Below are 17,281 nucleotides of genomic sequence, written 5' to 3' on the forward strand. Positions count from 1 at the left end.
GTTTCATCAGCTGTCTGGGTGGCTGGTCTCAGACAAACCCACAGGTGGAGGTCCTGGACTTACTGCCAAACTCTCTAAAATGACATTGGAGGTGGCTTATGGTAGAGAAATTAACATTAAATTATCTAGCAACAGCTCTAGTGGACATTCCTGCAGTCAGCATGCCAATTGCACACTCCCTCAACTTGAGACATCGGGAATTGTGTTGTGTGACAAAACTGCACATTTTAGTGGCCTTATATTGTCCCCAGCACAAGTTGCACCTGTGTAATGATCATGCTGTTTAATCAGCTTCTTGATATGTCACACCTGTCAGGTGGATGGATTATCTTGGAAAAGGAGAAATGTTCACTATAACAGGGATGTAAACAAATTGGTTCACATAATTTTAAAGAAATATGCTTTTTTGAGATAAATAAGTGCGTCGGGAACATTTCTGGGATTTTTAAAAATTTAAGTTCATGAAACAACACAATTTTGTTGTGTTTATATATTAGTTCAGAAATTATTCATACCCGTTGACTTATTCCACATTTGGTTGTGTTACGGCCTGAATTCAAAGTTGATTAAATTGTTTTTCTCACCCATCTATACACAATACCCCATAATGAAGAGAAAAAATATTTTTAGACATTTTTGCAAATTGATAAATGTAATACAGAAATATTGAATTTACATACAGTAAGTATTTACACCCCTGAGTCATGTTTAAAACTATATATATTTTAAACATAATTCAACTTTGACATTGTGGGGTATTGTGTGTGACGACAAATCTAAACGTAATCCATTTTAAATTCGGTCTGTAACAACAATGTAAAGGGAAAAAGTCATGGGGTGTGAACACTTCCTGAAGGCTCTGTAAATACATGTGCCTAAAATGAATTACATGCGAATAAAATGATGTATTCGTTGATTTCTGTTTGTTTTTTTTGTAAGGATTTCTTACACATATGCAAACGTATACACTTTAGACCTACATGATCGCATCCGTGTTGACCATGTCTAGAATGTTTTATACTATGGTTGAGGGAAAAACAATTCTCTCTTTTTTTTGCGTCAAATTTTGTTTGATCATATAAGTAGCTATTGCGCACGTGATGGATCTAGTCTACATGGCGTCGCTGGAAGCCTCCCTCTCGAAAACTGAGAAAGCATATTTTCTCTGACGTCATGAGAGCTGCATCAGCTGTGAGCCCCTCGTCCTCAGCTTGCAAAATATACTCTCTCTTCTTTTTTTTTTACTGCCCGCATCTGCTCTGACAACGGGAATATATATGATATTTTCCACAAACCCAGAAATGGCTACACAGGAGGTACAACCGAATGAGACTCTCACCAACCTAAAAGCGGAATCGGACACGTTGAAAACGAAGCTCGAGGACGAAAGAGCGAAGCTGCATGATGTTGAACGTGAGTGGTGCTGAAAATGAGACGAGAGGGAAGGCCCCGCGAATCAAAACACTGCCTTCCGAATAGTACTGCATGCAAAATGTCAACACGACCATATCAGAATATATATATAAATATAATAGGCCTATATTGTGAATTTGTCATTTTGCTATTATCAGAGCGCTGACTCGGTCATACGAAGAAAATAGATAATTCTTCATTCATTTGTAAACGGTTATTATATTTGTAGCCACTTGCTCGCCTATGTATTAATATCACTCGGATTTGTTCAAATGACAAGATGCATTTCCGGCTGCAATTAGACATATAGCCTAGGCTTTGGTGGAATTTACTCCACTATTTGCTATTTCTTTTCACACTCAAAAGCACCGTTTTATTATAGCCGAGATGGTGCTTAAAACATTATTCATCCTTGATTTATGCATTAGTTTCTCGACCTCGTTGAGATCAGAGAGATTAATTTTAACATCTCTAACCGTTTACTGCGGTTTAATATGAATCCCCAACCCGGTGGGATGTTTTAATGCTAGAACATATTTAAGACCATGCTCAGCTCATGGTATGATAACACCATAAGCAAACATCGGATATTCGTCCCTATAACAACAGTACACAAACGTCGGATATTGCTTGGTGTCTGTAACTAACCACTCTAACCATAGATTGATCCCTTCAACAGTGCACTAATGTCTGATATTGGTCCACAACTAACCACTTTTAACACCAGTACACTAACATAGGATCTTTGTCCCTACTACAGTAGGATCTTGGTCCCTACTACAGTAATGTTGGATCTTGGTCCCTACTAGAGTAATGTTGGATCTTGGTCCCTACTACAGTAACGTAGGATCTTGGTCCCTACTACAGTAACGTAGGATCTTGGTCCCTACTAGAGTAATGTTGGATCTTGGTCCCTACTACAGTAACGTAGGATCTTGGTCCCTACTACAGTAATGTTGGATCTTGGTCCCTACTACAGTAATGTTGGATCTTGGTCCCTACTACAGTAATGTTGGATCTTGGTCCCTACTACAGTAGGATCTTGGTCCCTACTATAGTACAGTAACGTAGGATCTTGGTCCCTACTACAGCACAGTAACGTAGCATCTTGGTCCCTACTACAGTACGGTAATGTAGCATCTTGGTCCCTACTACAGTACAGTAACGTAGGATCTTGGTCCCTACTACAGTACAGTAACATAGGATCTTGTTCCCTACTACAGTACGGTAATGTAGCATCTTGGTCCCTACAACAGTACGGTAACGTAGCATCTTGGTCCCTACAACAGTACAGTAATGTAGGATCTTGGTCCCTACTACAGTACGGTATGTAGCATCTTGGTCCCTACTACAGTACAGTAACGTAGGATCTTGGTCCCTACTACAGTACAGTAACGTAGGATCTTGGTCCCTACTCCCTACTACAGTACAGTAACGTAGGATCTTGGTCCCTACTACAGTACAGTAACGTAGGATCTTGGTCCCTACTACAGTAACATAGGATCTTGTTCCCTACTATAGTAATGTTGGATCTTGGTCCCTACTACAGTAATGTTGGATCTTGGTCCCTACTACAGTAATGTTGGATCTTGGTCCCTACTACAGTAATGTTGGATCTTGGTCCCAGTAATGTTACTACAGTAATGTTGGATCTTGGTCCCCACTACAGTAATGTTGGATCTTGGTCCCTACTACAGTAATGTTGGATCTTGGTCCCTACTACAGTAATGTTGGATCTTGGTCCCTACTACAGTAATGTTGGATCTTGGTCCCTACTACAGTAATGTTGGATCTTGGTCCCCACTACAGTAATGTTGGATCTTGGTCCCTACTACAGTAATGTTGGATCTTGGTCCCTACTACAGTAATGTTGGATCTTGGTCCCTACTACAGTAACGTAGGATCTTGGTCCCTACTACAGTAAAGTAACGTAGGATCTTGGTCCCTACTACAGTAATGTTAGGATCTTGGTCCCCTACTACAGTAATGTTGGATCTTGGTCCCTACTACAGTAACGTAGGATCTTGGTCCCTACTACAGTACAGTAACGTAGGATCTTGGTCCCTACTACAGTAATGTTGGATCTTGGTCCCCACTACAGTAATGTTGGATCTTGGTCCCTACTACAGTAATGTTGGATCGTGGTCCCTACTACAGTAATGTTGGATCTTGGTCCCTACTACAGTAATGTTGGATCTTGGTCCCCACTACAGTAATGTTGGATCTTGGTCCCCACTACAGTAATGTTGGATCTTGGTCCCTACTACAGTAATGTTGGATCTTGGTCCCTACTACAGTAATGTTGGATCTTGGTCCCTACTACAGTAACGTAGGATCTTGGTCCCTACTACAGTACAGTAACGTAGGATCTTGGTCCCTACTACAGTAATGTTGGATCTTGGTCCCCACTACAGTAATGTTGGATCTTGGTCCCTACTACAGCACAGTAACGTAGGATCTTGGTCCCTACTACAGCACAGTAACGTAGCATCTTGGTCCCTACTACAGTACGGTAACGTAGCATCTTGGTCCCTACAACAGTACAGTAATGTAGGATCTTGGTCCCTACTACAGTACGGTAATGTAGCATCTTGGTCCCTACTACAGTACAGTAACGTAGGATCTTGGTCCCTACTACAGTACAGTAACGTAGGATCTTGGTCCCTACTCCCTACTACAGTACAGTAACGTAGGATCTTGGTCCCTACTACAGTACAGTAACGTAGGATCTTGGTCCCTACTACAGTAACATAGGATCTTGTTCCCTACTATAGTAATGTTGGATCTTGGTCCCCACTACAGTAATGTTGGATCTTGGTCCCTACTACAGTAATGTTGGATCTTGGTCCCTACTACAGTAATGTTGGATCTTGGTCCCTACTACAGTAATGTTGGATCTTGGTCCCTACTACAGTAATGTTGGATCTTGGTCCCTACTACAGTAACGTAGGATCTTGGTCCCTACTACAGTAATGTTGGATCTTGGTCCCCACTACAGTAATGTTGGATCTTGGTCCCCACTATAGTAATGTTGGATCTTGGTCCCTACTACAGTAATGTTGGATCGTGGTCCCTACTACAGTAATGTTGGATCTTGGTCCCTACTACAGTAATGTTGGATCTTGGTCCCCACTACAGTAATGTTGGATCTTGGTCCCTACTACAGTAATGTTGGATCTTGGTCCCTACTACAGTAATGTTGGATCTTGGTCCCTACTACAGTAACGTAGGATCTTGGTCCCTACTACAGTACAGTAACGTAGGATCTTGGTCCCTACTACAGTAATGTTGGATCTTGGTCCCCACTACAGTAATGTTGGATCTTGGTCCCTACTACAGTAACGTAGGATCTTGGTCCCTACTACAGTACAGTAACGTAGGATCTTGGTCCCTACTACAGTAATGTTGGATCTTGGTCCCCACTACAGTAATGTTGGATCTTGGTCCCCACTACAGTAATGTTGGATCTTGGTCCCTACTACAGTAATGTTGGATCTTGGTCCCTACTACAGTAACGTAGGATCTTGGTCCCTACTACAGTACAGTAACGTAGGATCTTGGTCCCTACTACAGTAATGTTGGATCTTGGTCCCCACTACAGTAATGTTGGATCTTGGTCCCTACTACAGTAACGTAGGATCTTGGTCCCTACTACAGTACAGTAACATAGGATCTTGTTTCCTACTATAGTAATGTTGGATCTTCTGTAGCTCAGTTGGTAGAGCTTGGCCTAACTTGGTACAGGGTAATGGGTTCGATCTTGGTCCCTACCAGTACAGTAACGTAGAATCTTGTCCCTACATGACTGTAAGTCGCTTTGGATCTTGGTCCCTAAATGGCATATATTATTATTATTATTATCTTGGTCCCCACTACAGTAATGTTGGATCTTGGTCCCTACTACAGTAACGTAGGATCTTGGTCCCTACTACAGTAACGTAGGATCTTGGTCCCTACTACAGTAATGTTGGATCTTGGTCCCCACTACAGTAATGTTGGATCTTGGTCCCCACTACAGTAATGTTGGATCTTGGTCCCCACTATAGTAATGTTGGATCTTGGTCCCTACTACAGTAATGTTGGATCGTGGTCCCTACTACAGTAATGTTGGATCTTGGTCCCTACTACAGTAATGTTGGATCTTGGTCCCCACTACAGTAATGTTGGATCTTGGTCCCTACTACAGTAATGTTGGATCTTGGTCCCTACTACAGTAATGTTGGATCTTGGTCCCTACTACAGTAATGTTGGATCTTGGTCCCTACTACAGTAACGTAGGATCTTGGTCCCTACTACAGTACAGTAACGTAGGATCTTGGTCCCTACTACAGTAATGTTGGATCTTGGTCCCCACTACAGTAATGTTGGATCTTGGTCCCTACTACAGCACAGTAACGTAGGATCTTGGTCCCTACTACAGCACAGTAACGTAGCATCTTGGTCCCTACTACAGTACGGTAACGTAGCATCTTGGTCCCTACAACAGTACAGTCATGTAGGATCTTGGTCCCTACTACAGTACGGTAATGTAGCATCTTGGTCCCTACTACAGTACAGTAACGTAGGATCTTGGTCCCTACTACAGTACAGTAACGTAGGATCTTGGTCCCTACTACAGTACAGTAACGTAGGATCTTGGTACCTACTACAGTACAGTACAGTAACATAGGATCTTGGTCCCTACTCCCTACTACAGTACAGTAACATAGGATCTTGGTACCTACTACAGTACAGTACAGTAACATAGGATCTTGGTCCCTACTACTGTCCACCAGGTGGCAGAGAAGGTGGATGGACTGGGCCAGTTTATCATGAAGACCCGGCGTACTCTGAAGGGACATGGAAACAAAGTTCTCTGCATGGACTGGTGTAAGGACAAGAGAAGGATCGTCAGCTCGTCACGGGTGAGCATTAGATTATTGGGTAGGTTTCTGAAGACCTAAAAGATGCATTCATGCAGTCGCAGCTCTTGATATATGGACGGTCGCTGTCCATGGTCCTGGAATGAATGGTTAAAAAGAAAGATTTTCTATCATATTGACAAGATAGTCGAGTGACCGCTCTAACAATGGAAATACATGTCTTCAAAGATGGGAGGCAGGCGGGAGGAGTCGAGATAAGGTGGGACCATTCTAGCCAATGTGAGGGCAGATGCACAACTCCGATATAAAGTTGTGGCCGAAATGCCACATGCGTCCACTTCATATCAGTGCATTCGTAATAACCTAAACATTATGAAACTTATATTCAATCAAATTAGCCCCGCATAGCAAATGAACAATTAAAAAAAAAAAATGCTCACCAAATTTCGACACTCCATACAAAAATTCCTCACTTTGTGGTCTTATTTTTAGTGGACAGATTTTTGTCGGAATAAACCTCTCTCGCTTCGACCTCTTCCTCTCTTATTGTAAAGCTCATCATCGCTGAAATTTGAGGTTCGGGAAAAGCTCCTAAAACAGATGTGTGTATATTTCAGTGGTCACATCTGAGATTACTGACACTCGCTGTCCATGAGTTTTTTGTTTAAAATAATATGCACTGCTTTCAGTAGTGATCACTTTTGTAACATTTTTGTAACATTTTTGTAACATTTTGTTGGAAATGTAAAGAATCTTATGACACTTCTAATGTTTTTTTTCCTAATCTAACTTCTTTTCAGGATGGAAAAGTGATTGTATGGGATGCCTTCACCACTAACAAGGTAGGGAACCTTCTTTTTCTTTCTCTGTCCAGAAAGGCTTTAGAGTTGACAAATGCTTGGAGAGATAGCAAGACTTCTGCAGTTATTTCATCTGATTTTGGATGAATGAGAGCATTTTGTGCATCCCAGATGTAACCCTAGTCCCTACATGTTGCACTACTGACCAGTACCCTATGGACCTGTAGCGGTGCCCTATGGACCTGTAGTGGTGCCCAGGCTGGCCAGTGCCCTATGGACCTGTAGCGGTGCCCAGGGTAGCCAGTACCCTATGGACCTGTAGTGGTGCCCAGGCTGACCAGTACCCTATGGACCTGTAGCGGTGCCCAGGGTAGCCAGTACCCTATGGACCTGTAGTGGTGCCCTATGGACCTGTAGCGGTGCCCAGGCTGACCAGTACCCTATGGACCTGTAGCGGTGCCCTATGGACCTGTAGTGGTGCCCAGGCTGGCCAGTGCCCTATGGACCTGTAGCGGTGCCCAGGGTAGCCAGTACCCTATGGACCTGTAGTGGTGCCCAGGCTGACCAGTACCCTATGGACCTGTAGCGGTGCCCAGGGTAGCCAGTACCCTATGGACCTGTAGTGGTGCCCAGGCTGACCAGTACCCTATGGACCTGTAGCGGTGCCCAGGGTAGCCAGTACCCTATGGACCTGTAGCGGTGTTCTATGGACCTGTAGCGGTGTTCTATGGACCTGTAGCGGTGTTCTATGGACCTGTAGCGGTGCCCAGGCTGACCAGTACCCTATGGACCTGTAGCGGTGCCCTATGGACCTGTAGCGGTGCCCAGGCTGACCAGTGCCCTATGGACCTGTAGTGGTGCCCAGGCTGACCAGTGCCCTATGGACCTGTAGCGGTGCCCTGTGTGGCCACGGGCCACCTTTTGAAATCTGATTGGCTTGGCCACTACAGTGCCCCCAAAAAAAAAAAAAAAAAAAAAATCTGAGATCCGATACGTCATCTCTGAATATATTGATCATTTTCAGGCCAAAAAGAGTATGACATGTCATTATTTTTGACCAGACAGCGTTAGATACATGGCCTATATATGGATGGTCACTTCTACTGTAACTCTATAGCAGCACTTTGAGTGACAGAACACTGAGCCAATCACGGCGTATTATCCGCCGTCTGCCCCACTACCACAGAAAGAACTGAGCGAGGCTGAAACACCTACATTTTGGAGCTGCCTTACTCAAGAAAAATGTTTTTATGTATGTTTTTATTTATTTTTTTTATTTTTTATTATTTGCAAATTGATATGTCACATATCAGTTTGCAAATAATAAAAAAAATATTAAAAAATTAAACGTGTTAATTCCAAAATAACATGCAAAATAGACAAACTCTAAAGAAATATAATTATTTATTTATTTAGCTAAAAATGTGGGGCAAAAAAACAGGTGGGGCTCCGCCCTGAATGACAGGTCGGACCTGTAGCGGTGCCCAGGCTGGCCACTGCCCTGAATGACAGGTCGCCACTGCCCTGAATGACAGGTCGGACCTGTAGCGGTGCCCAGGCTGGCCACTGCCCTGAATGACAGGTCGCCACTGCCCTGAATGACAGGTCGGACCTGTAGCGGTGCCCAGGCTGGCCACTGCCCTGAATGACAGTTCGCCACTGCCCTGAATGACAGGTCGGACCTGTAGCGGTGCCCAGGCTGGCCACTGCCCTGAATGACAGGTCGCCACTGCCCTGAATGACAGGTCGCCACTGCCCTGAATGAGAAATAATTGTATAAGTTTATATATTAACACCTTCTGAATGTCACGGTATTATAGACACCCCTGAATGTCAAGGTATCATAGACACCCCTGAACGTCACAGTATTATAGACACCCCTGAATGTCACGGTATTATAGACACCTGAATGTCACTGTATTATAGACACCCCTGGATGTCACAGTATTATAGACACCCTTGAATGTCCCGGTATTATAGACACCCCTGAATGTCACGGTATTATAGACACCCCTGAATGTCAAGGTATTATAGACACCCCTGGATGTCCCGGTATTATAGACACCTGAATGTCACGGTATTATAGACACCCCTGAATGTCCCGGTATTATAGACACCCCTGAATGTCCCGGTATTATAGACACACCTGAATGTCCCGGTATTATAGACACCCCTGAATGTCCCGGTATTATAGACACCTGAATGTCACAGTATTATAGACACCTGAATGTCCCGGTATTATAGACACCCCTGAATGTCACGGTATTATAGACACCTGAATGTCACGGTATTATAGACACCTGAATGTCACGGTATTATAGACACCCCTGAATGTCCCGGTATTATAGACACCTGAATGTCACAGTATTATAGACACCTGAATGTCACGGTATTATAGACACCCCTGAATGTCACGGTATTATAGACACCCCTGAATGTCCCGGTATTATAGACACCCCTGAATGTCCTGGTATTATAGACACCTGAATGTCACAGTATTATAGACACACCTGAATGTCCCGGTATTATAGACACCCCTGAATGTCCCGGTATTATAGACACCTGAATGTCACAGTATTATAGACACACCTGAATGTCCCGGTATTATAGACACCCCTGAATGTCCCGGTATTATAGACACCTGAATGTCACAGTATTATAGACACCTGAATGTCACGGTATTATAGACACCCCTGAATGTCACGGTATTATAGACACCCCTGGATGTCCCGGTATTATAGACACCTGAATGTCACGGTATTATAGACACCCCTGAATGTCCCGGTATTATAGACACCTGAATGTCCCGGTATTATAGACACCTGAATGTCACAGTATTATAGACACCCCTGGATGTCCCGGTATTATAGACACCCCTGAATGTCCCGGTATTATAGACACCTGAATGTCACGGTATTATAGACACCTGAATGTCCCGGTATTATAGACACCTGAATGTCACAGTATTATAGACACCCCTGGATGTCCCGGTATTATAGACACCCCTGAATGTCCCGGTATTATAGACACCTGAATGTCACGGTATTATAGACACCTGAATGTCACGGTATTATAGACACCTGGATGTCACGGTATTATAGACACCTGGATGTCACGGTATTATAGACACCTGGATGTCACGGTATCATAGACACCTGGATGTCACGGTATCATAGACACCTGGATGTCACGGTATTATAGACACCTGGATGTCACCGGTATTATAGACACCTGATGATGTCACTGGATGTCATTATAGACACCTGGATGTCACGGTATTATAGACACCTGGATGTCACGGTATTATAGACACCTGGATGTCACGGTATTATAGACACCTGAATGTCACGGTATTATAGACACCTGGATGTCACGGTATTATAGACACCTGGATGTCACGGTATTATAGACACCTGGATGTCACGGTATTATAGACACCTGGATGTCACGGTATTATAGACACCCCTGGATGTCACGGTATCATAGACACCTGGATGTCACGGTATCATAGACACCTGGATGTCACGGTATCATAGACACCTGGATGTCACGGTATTATAGACACCTGGATGTCACAGTATTATAGACACCTGGATGTCACGGTATTATAGACACCTGGATGTCACGGTATCATAGACACCTGGATGTCACGGTATCATAGACACCTGGATGTCACGGTATCATAGACACCTGGATGTCACGGTATTATAGACACCTGGATGACCCTGCAGTATGCTAACGCCCTTTGATAAATCATGACCTTGAATGCAAACACTGTAACACCTTTTGGAACAGATTGATGATTGATTTGAACAGGGAAAATGTACCAAAACCTGAGCTGAAGCATTTCACGCTTTGAACCATCAGAATTACAGTATATTGAAAAACAATCCACAGTGCATCGATGAAGGTAAAAACATTTTGTTATAGGAACCCTAAATTGGGTCTGTGCCCTACTGTAAACACCTCATTCCAAATATTAGCCAAAAGTAGTGCGCAATTTTTCAATATATATTTTTTTAACCTTCAAGTCCCATTGAAACCATGGTCTCTTTTGCATCACAACAATTACACAGTCATATCAAATCACATTTGTCCTCTAGGAGCATGCAGTGACCATGATGATGCTGCTTTTATAATGTGGTGTCCTCTAGGAGCACGCAGTGACCACGATGATGCTGCTTTTATAATGTGGTGTCCTCTAGGAGCATGCAGTGACCGTGATGATGCTGCTTTTATAATGTGGTGTCCTCTAGGAGCACGCAGTGACCGTGATGATGCTGCTTTTATAATGTGGTGTCCTCTAGGAGCACGCAGTGACCGTGATGATGCTGCTTTTATAATGTGGTGTCCTCTAGGAGCACGCAGTGACCATGATGATGCTGCTTTTATAATGTGGTGTCCTCTAGGAGCACGCAGTGACCGTGATGATGCTGCTTTTATAATGTGGTGTCCTCTAGGAGCACGCAGTGACCATGCCGTGCACCTGGGTGATGGCCTGTGCCTACGCCCCCCTCTGGATGTGCAGTGGCCTGTGGGTAAGTTCCTGTACTCCTGGATGTGCAGTGACCTGTGGGTAAGTTCCTGTACTCCTGGATGTGCAGTGGCCTGTGGGTAAGTTCCTGTACTCCTGGATGTGCAGTGGCCTGTGGGTAAGTTCCTGTACTCCTGGATGTGCAGTGACCTGTGGGTAAGTTCCTGTACTCCTGGATGTGCAGTGGCCTGTGGGTAAGTTCCTGTACTCCTGGATGTGCAGTGGCCTGTGGGTAAGTTCCTGTACTCCTGGATGTGCAGTAGCCTGTGGGTAAGTTCCTGTACTCCTGGATGTGCAGTGGCCTGTGGGTAAGTTCCTGTACTCCTGGATGTGCAGTGGCCTGTGGGTAAGTTCCTGTACTCCTGGATGTGCAGTGGCCTGTGGGTAAGTTCCTGTACTCCTGGATGTGCAGTGGCCTGTGGATGTGCAGTGGCCCTCCCTGCTCCACCCACACGCTCCATTTTCCCACTGTGCACTTTTGGGTCTTGGCCCGGTTACTGTGAAGCACTGTCACAACTGTTGACTTTATAAGAGAGTTTATAAATAGAATGTGATGTATTGATTGTGTTTCAGTGGTCTGGACAACAAGTGCTCAGTGTACCCTCTGTCGTTGGACAAGAATGAGAACCTGGCAGCGAAGAAGAAGTCTGTCGCCATGCACACCAACTACTTATCTGCCTGTAGCTTCACCAACTCAGACATGCAGGTTAGAGAATACGTTTTTCTTAGTCCGATGTAATTATTTTTTTTGTTGCCCCATTTGTATATTTTGTTATAGTCTTTAACAAGGTTTGTAATTCGCTCCTTTCTATAAATTGTTGAATTACTCGATTGCTGAAAAAGTCAGTTTAAAAGAAAAACCCACTGATATGCCGTGTCATAATTTGAGCCAGTTTCACACATCGGGAAAATAATCCTGCAGCAACAGAAAAATGTGCATTGTTATATGGATTATAATTCATGGATTGTTTTTGGTTTTTGGTAGGGATTCCTACATTTTTCGTTTGGGCAAATCAAATCTGACATTTTAAAGAGGAAATTACAAACTTTAGAAGCCTTTTTAAACCTCTAAATCACTACAAGTTTGCATTTCCTGATGTGCAGGAACATTTCTGCAACAACAGGATGATCAAATTAGGATGAGGCATCTGAATTTCTACTACTTTCCTGTGGCAGATGAGTAATGGGAAATCACTGCACTCTATACCCGACCTGGAAAGAACTGCCAATCTTGTAATTGGCATAATAATAATTCACAACATTCTAATGTTCCCCATTGGCTGTGTTTAGTCACATGCTTTAGCCTCGGGCCAAGACTCTTCTATTTATGGGTCAGTGTCATAGAATTCTGAATCTGAATTCTGAACAGCCAAAGTTATGACAATGGCTGCCCTCTGACCTTACTACTTGTAGTAGTGTAGTTGTCCTTTGCTCTCTCGGGGCTGGTTTCCCTGACATATTCAATATAGAGTATTTTTTTGTCCTGAAATGAGCCTAATATAGGTCTGGGAAACCAGTCCCATGTGTACATTATGGGGTGAATCCTAACCTTCACTTAAATCACATTTTCACTTTGTCTCGCATTGACATTTAATGAATGACTAAGTGGCTGTTAGTTTTCACCCCTATATGAGAACGTGTATTATGTTGTGATCCCAAGATGCAGGGTGTGATGAACCCCCCTTTTGTGTTCCAGATCCTGACGTCGAGCGGAGACGGAACCTGTGCATTATGGGATGTGGAGAGCGGTCAGCTGTTGCAGAGTTTCCATGGACACGTCGCTGATGTTCTGTGTCTGGACCTGGCTCCTTCTGAGACCGGCAACACCTTCGTCTCTGGGGTGAGGAGGAGACCAGGAGCATTTCACTTTATTGTCCCACAATAGAGAAATTGTGAATAAACAGCCTGACCTCCTCTAAGCATTGTCTTTGACTTTTTTACTTTCCTTTCGTATTTAAAAAAATAATAATTAAAAAACATTTTTATTTTTTATTCAGAGAGAGAGAGAGATTTGAAATGATTAGTGAAGAAATTGTGGCAGGCTTGAGATTCAAACTCCTGTTTGTGTGGTCCAGAATGCAAAGATACTGTGTTACATTTGACATAATGTGGATATTTTTCATTTCACCTTTTATTTAACCAGGAAAAGCCACTTGGAAGTTAAACCCTATTTTGCGTTTAAACCTTTCAAAAACGTTTAGCAATAATTAATGAATTCCTTAATCTTCTTCTGTGTGTCTAAACACAGGGTTGTGACAAGAAGGCTAATGTATGGGACATGCGCTCAGGCCAGTGCATTCAGTCCTTCGAAACCCACGAATCAGACATCAACAGTGTCCGGTAAGGAGATATGAATGAATTCCAAGGGACTTATAGACACTGACACACTGTGTTAATACCCCTGTATTAATCATAAGTGAGCCCCAGGCGACTGCAGTTGAAAACTAGCTGGCACTGTCCCTGTAAAACCAAGCTCATCTCCATTATGTATGGTTCGTTACATATTACCTGGCGTTTGTCTCCTTCCTTGGCATCAGGTACTACCCCAGTGGAGATGCATTTGCCTCAGGCTCTGATGATGCGACACTAAGTTGTCATCAGTATCGTTTACCGCTTGATCACATGTTGATGCTGCCTTTCAATGTTTAACCCGTTTGCAAAAAAGAAAATCTAGTTATTAATGCACGTTTTTTTGTTTCAGTGTCGTCTCTATGACCTGAGGGCAGACAGAGAAGTGGCCATTTATTCCAAAGAGAGCATCATATCTGGTGCCCCCAGTGTTGACTTCTCTCTCAGTGGTAAGATACTGTATTCATGAACTTCATCTAGTATACATGCTTTTACCTCTCTTCTGTTTAACCAGTCTACACTTTAGTGATTCCATGTCACTAACCAGTCTACACTTTAGTGATTCCATGTCACTAACCAGTCTACACTTTAGTGATTCCATGTCACGAACCAGTCTACACTTTAGTGATCCATGTCACTAACCAGTCTACACTTTAGTGATTCCATGTCACTAACCAGTCTACACTTTAGTGATTCCATGTCACTAACCAGTCTACACTTTAGTGATCCATGTCACTAACCAGTCTACACTTTAGTGATTCCATGTCACTAACCAGTCTACACTTTAGTGATTCCATGTCACTAACCAGTCTACACTTTAGTGATTCCATGTCACCAACCAGTCTACACTTTAGTGATTCCATGTCACTAACCAGTCTACACTTTAGTGATTCCATGTCACTAACCAGTCTACACTTTAGTGATTCCATGTCACTAACCAGTCTACACTTTAGTGATTCCATGTCACTAACCAGTCTACACTTTAGTGATTCCATGTCACTAACCAGTCTACACTTTAGTGATTCCATGTCACTAACCAGTCTACACTTTAGTGATTCCATGTCACTAACCAGTCTACACTTTAGTGATTCCATGTCACTAACCAGTCTACACTTTAGTGATTCCATGTCACTAACCAGTCTACACTTTAGTGATTCCATGTCACTAACCAGTCTACACTTTAGTGATTCCATGTCACTAACCAGTCTACACTTTAGTGATCCATGTCACTAACCAGTCTACACTTTAGTGATTCCATGTCACTAACCAGTCTACACTTTAGTGATTCCATGTCACTAACCAGTCTACACTTTAGTGATTCCATGTCACTAACCAGTCTACACTTTAGTGATTCCATGTCACTAACCAGTCTACACTTTAGTGATTCCATGTCACTAACCAGTCTACACTTTAGTGATTCCATGTCATTAACCAGTCTACACTTTAGTGATCCATGTCACTAACCAGTCTACACTTTAGTGATTCCATGTCACTAACCAGTCTACACTTTAGTGATTCCATGTCACTAACCAGTCTACACTTTAGTGATTCCATGTCACCAACCAGTCTACACTTTAGTGATTCCATGTCACCAACCAGTCTACACTTTAGTGATTCCATGTCACTAACCAGTCTACACTTTAGTGATTCCATGTCACTAACCAGTCTACACTTTAGTGATTCCATGTCACTAACCAGTCTACACTTTAGTGATTCCATGTCACTAACCAGTCTACACTTTAGTGATTCCATGTCACTAACCAGTCTACACTTTAGTGATTCCATGTCACTAACCAGTCTACACTTTAGTGATTCCATGTCACTAACCAGTCTACACTTTAGTGATTCCATGTCACTAACCAGTCTACACTTTAGTGATTTCATGTCACTAACCAGTCTACACTTTAGTGATTCCATGTCACTAACCAGTCTACACTTTAGTGATTCCATGTCACTAACCAGTCTACACTTTAGTGATTCCATGTCACTAACCAGTCTACACTTTAGTGATCCATGTCACTAACCAGTCTACACTTTAGTGATTCCATGTCACTAACCAGTCTACACTTTAGTGATTCCATGTCACTAACCAGTCTACACTTTAGTGATTCCATGTCACTAACCAGTCTACACTTTAGTGATTCCATGTCACTAACCAGTCTACACTTTAGTGATTCCATGTCACTAACCAGTCTACACTTTAGTGATCCATGTCACTAACCAGTCTACACTTTAGTGATTCCATGTCACTAACCAGTCTACACTTTAGTGATTCCATGTCACTAACCAGTCTACACTTTAGTGATTTCATGTCACTAACCAGTCTACACTTTAGTGATTCCATGTCACTAACCAGTCTACACTTTAGTGATTCCATGTCACTAACCAGTCTACACTTTAGTGATTCCATGTCACTAACCAGTCTACACTTTAGTGATCCATGTCACTAACCAGTCTACACTTTAGTGATTCCATGTCACTAACCAGTCTACACTTTAGTGATTCCATGTCACTAACCAGTCTACACTTTAGTGATTCCATGTCACTAACCAGTCTACACTTTAGTGATTCCATGTCACTAACCAGTCTACACTTTAGTGATTCCATGTCACTAACCAGTCTACACTTTAGTGATTCCATGTCACTAACCAGTCTACACTTTAGTGATTCCATCATTAACCAGTCTACACTTTAGTGATTCCATGTCACTAACCAGTCTACACTTTAGTGATTCCATGTCACTAACCAGTCTACACTTTAGTGATTCCATGTCACTAACCAGTCTACACTTTAGTGATTCCATGTCACTAACCAGTCTACACTTTAGTGATTCCATGTCACTAACCAGTCTACACTTTAGTGATTCCATCATTAACCAGTCTACACTTGAGTGATTCCATGTCACTAACCAGTCTACACTTTAGTGATTCCATGTCACTAACCAGTCTACGCTTTAGTGATTCCATGTCACTAACCAGTCTACGCTTTAGTGATTCCATGTCACTAACCAGTTTACACTTTAGTGATTCCATGTCACTAACCAGTCTACACTTTAGTGATTCCATGTCACTAACCAGTCTACACTTTAGTGATTCCATGTCACTAACCAGTCTACGCTTTAGTGATTCCATGTCACTAACCAGTCTACGCTTTAGTGATTCCATGTCACTAACCAGTCTACACTTTAGTGATTCCATGTCACTAACCAGTCTACACTTTAGTGATTCCATGTCACTAACCAGTCTACACTTTAGTGATTCCATGTCACCAACCAGTCTACACTTTAGTGATTCCATGTCACTAACCAGTCTACACTTTAGTGA

General features: G+C 42.8%; 1 pseudogene; it reads left to right on the forward strand.

Annotated features, from left to right (window-relative positions):
* Nucleotides 1-1,168: 1,168 nt before the first annotated feature.
* On the forward strand, nucleotides 1,169-17,281 carry LOC118375961 (guanine nucleotide-binding protein subunit beta-5a-like; annotated as a pseudogene).

This window comes from Oncorhynchus keta, chromosome 17 (genome assembly GCF_023373465.1).
Source record: "Oncorhynchus keta strain PuntledgeMale-10-30-2019 chromosome 17, Oket_V2, whole genome shotgun sequence".
In the NCBI taxonomy this organism is placed as follows: Eukaryota; Metazoa; Chordata; class Actinopteri; order Salmoniformes; family Salmonidae; genus Oncorhynchus; species Oncorhynchus keta.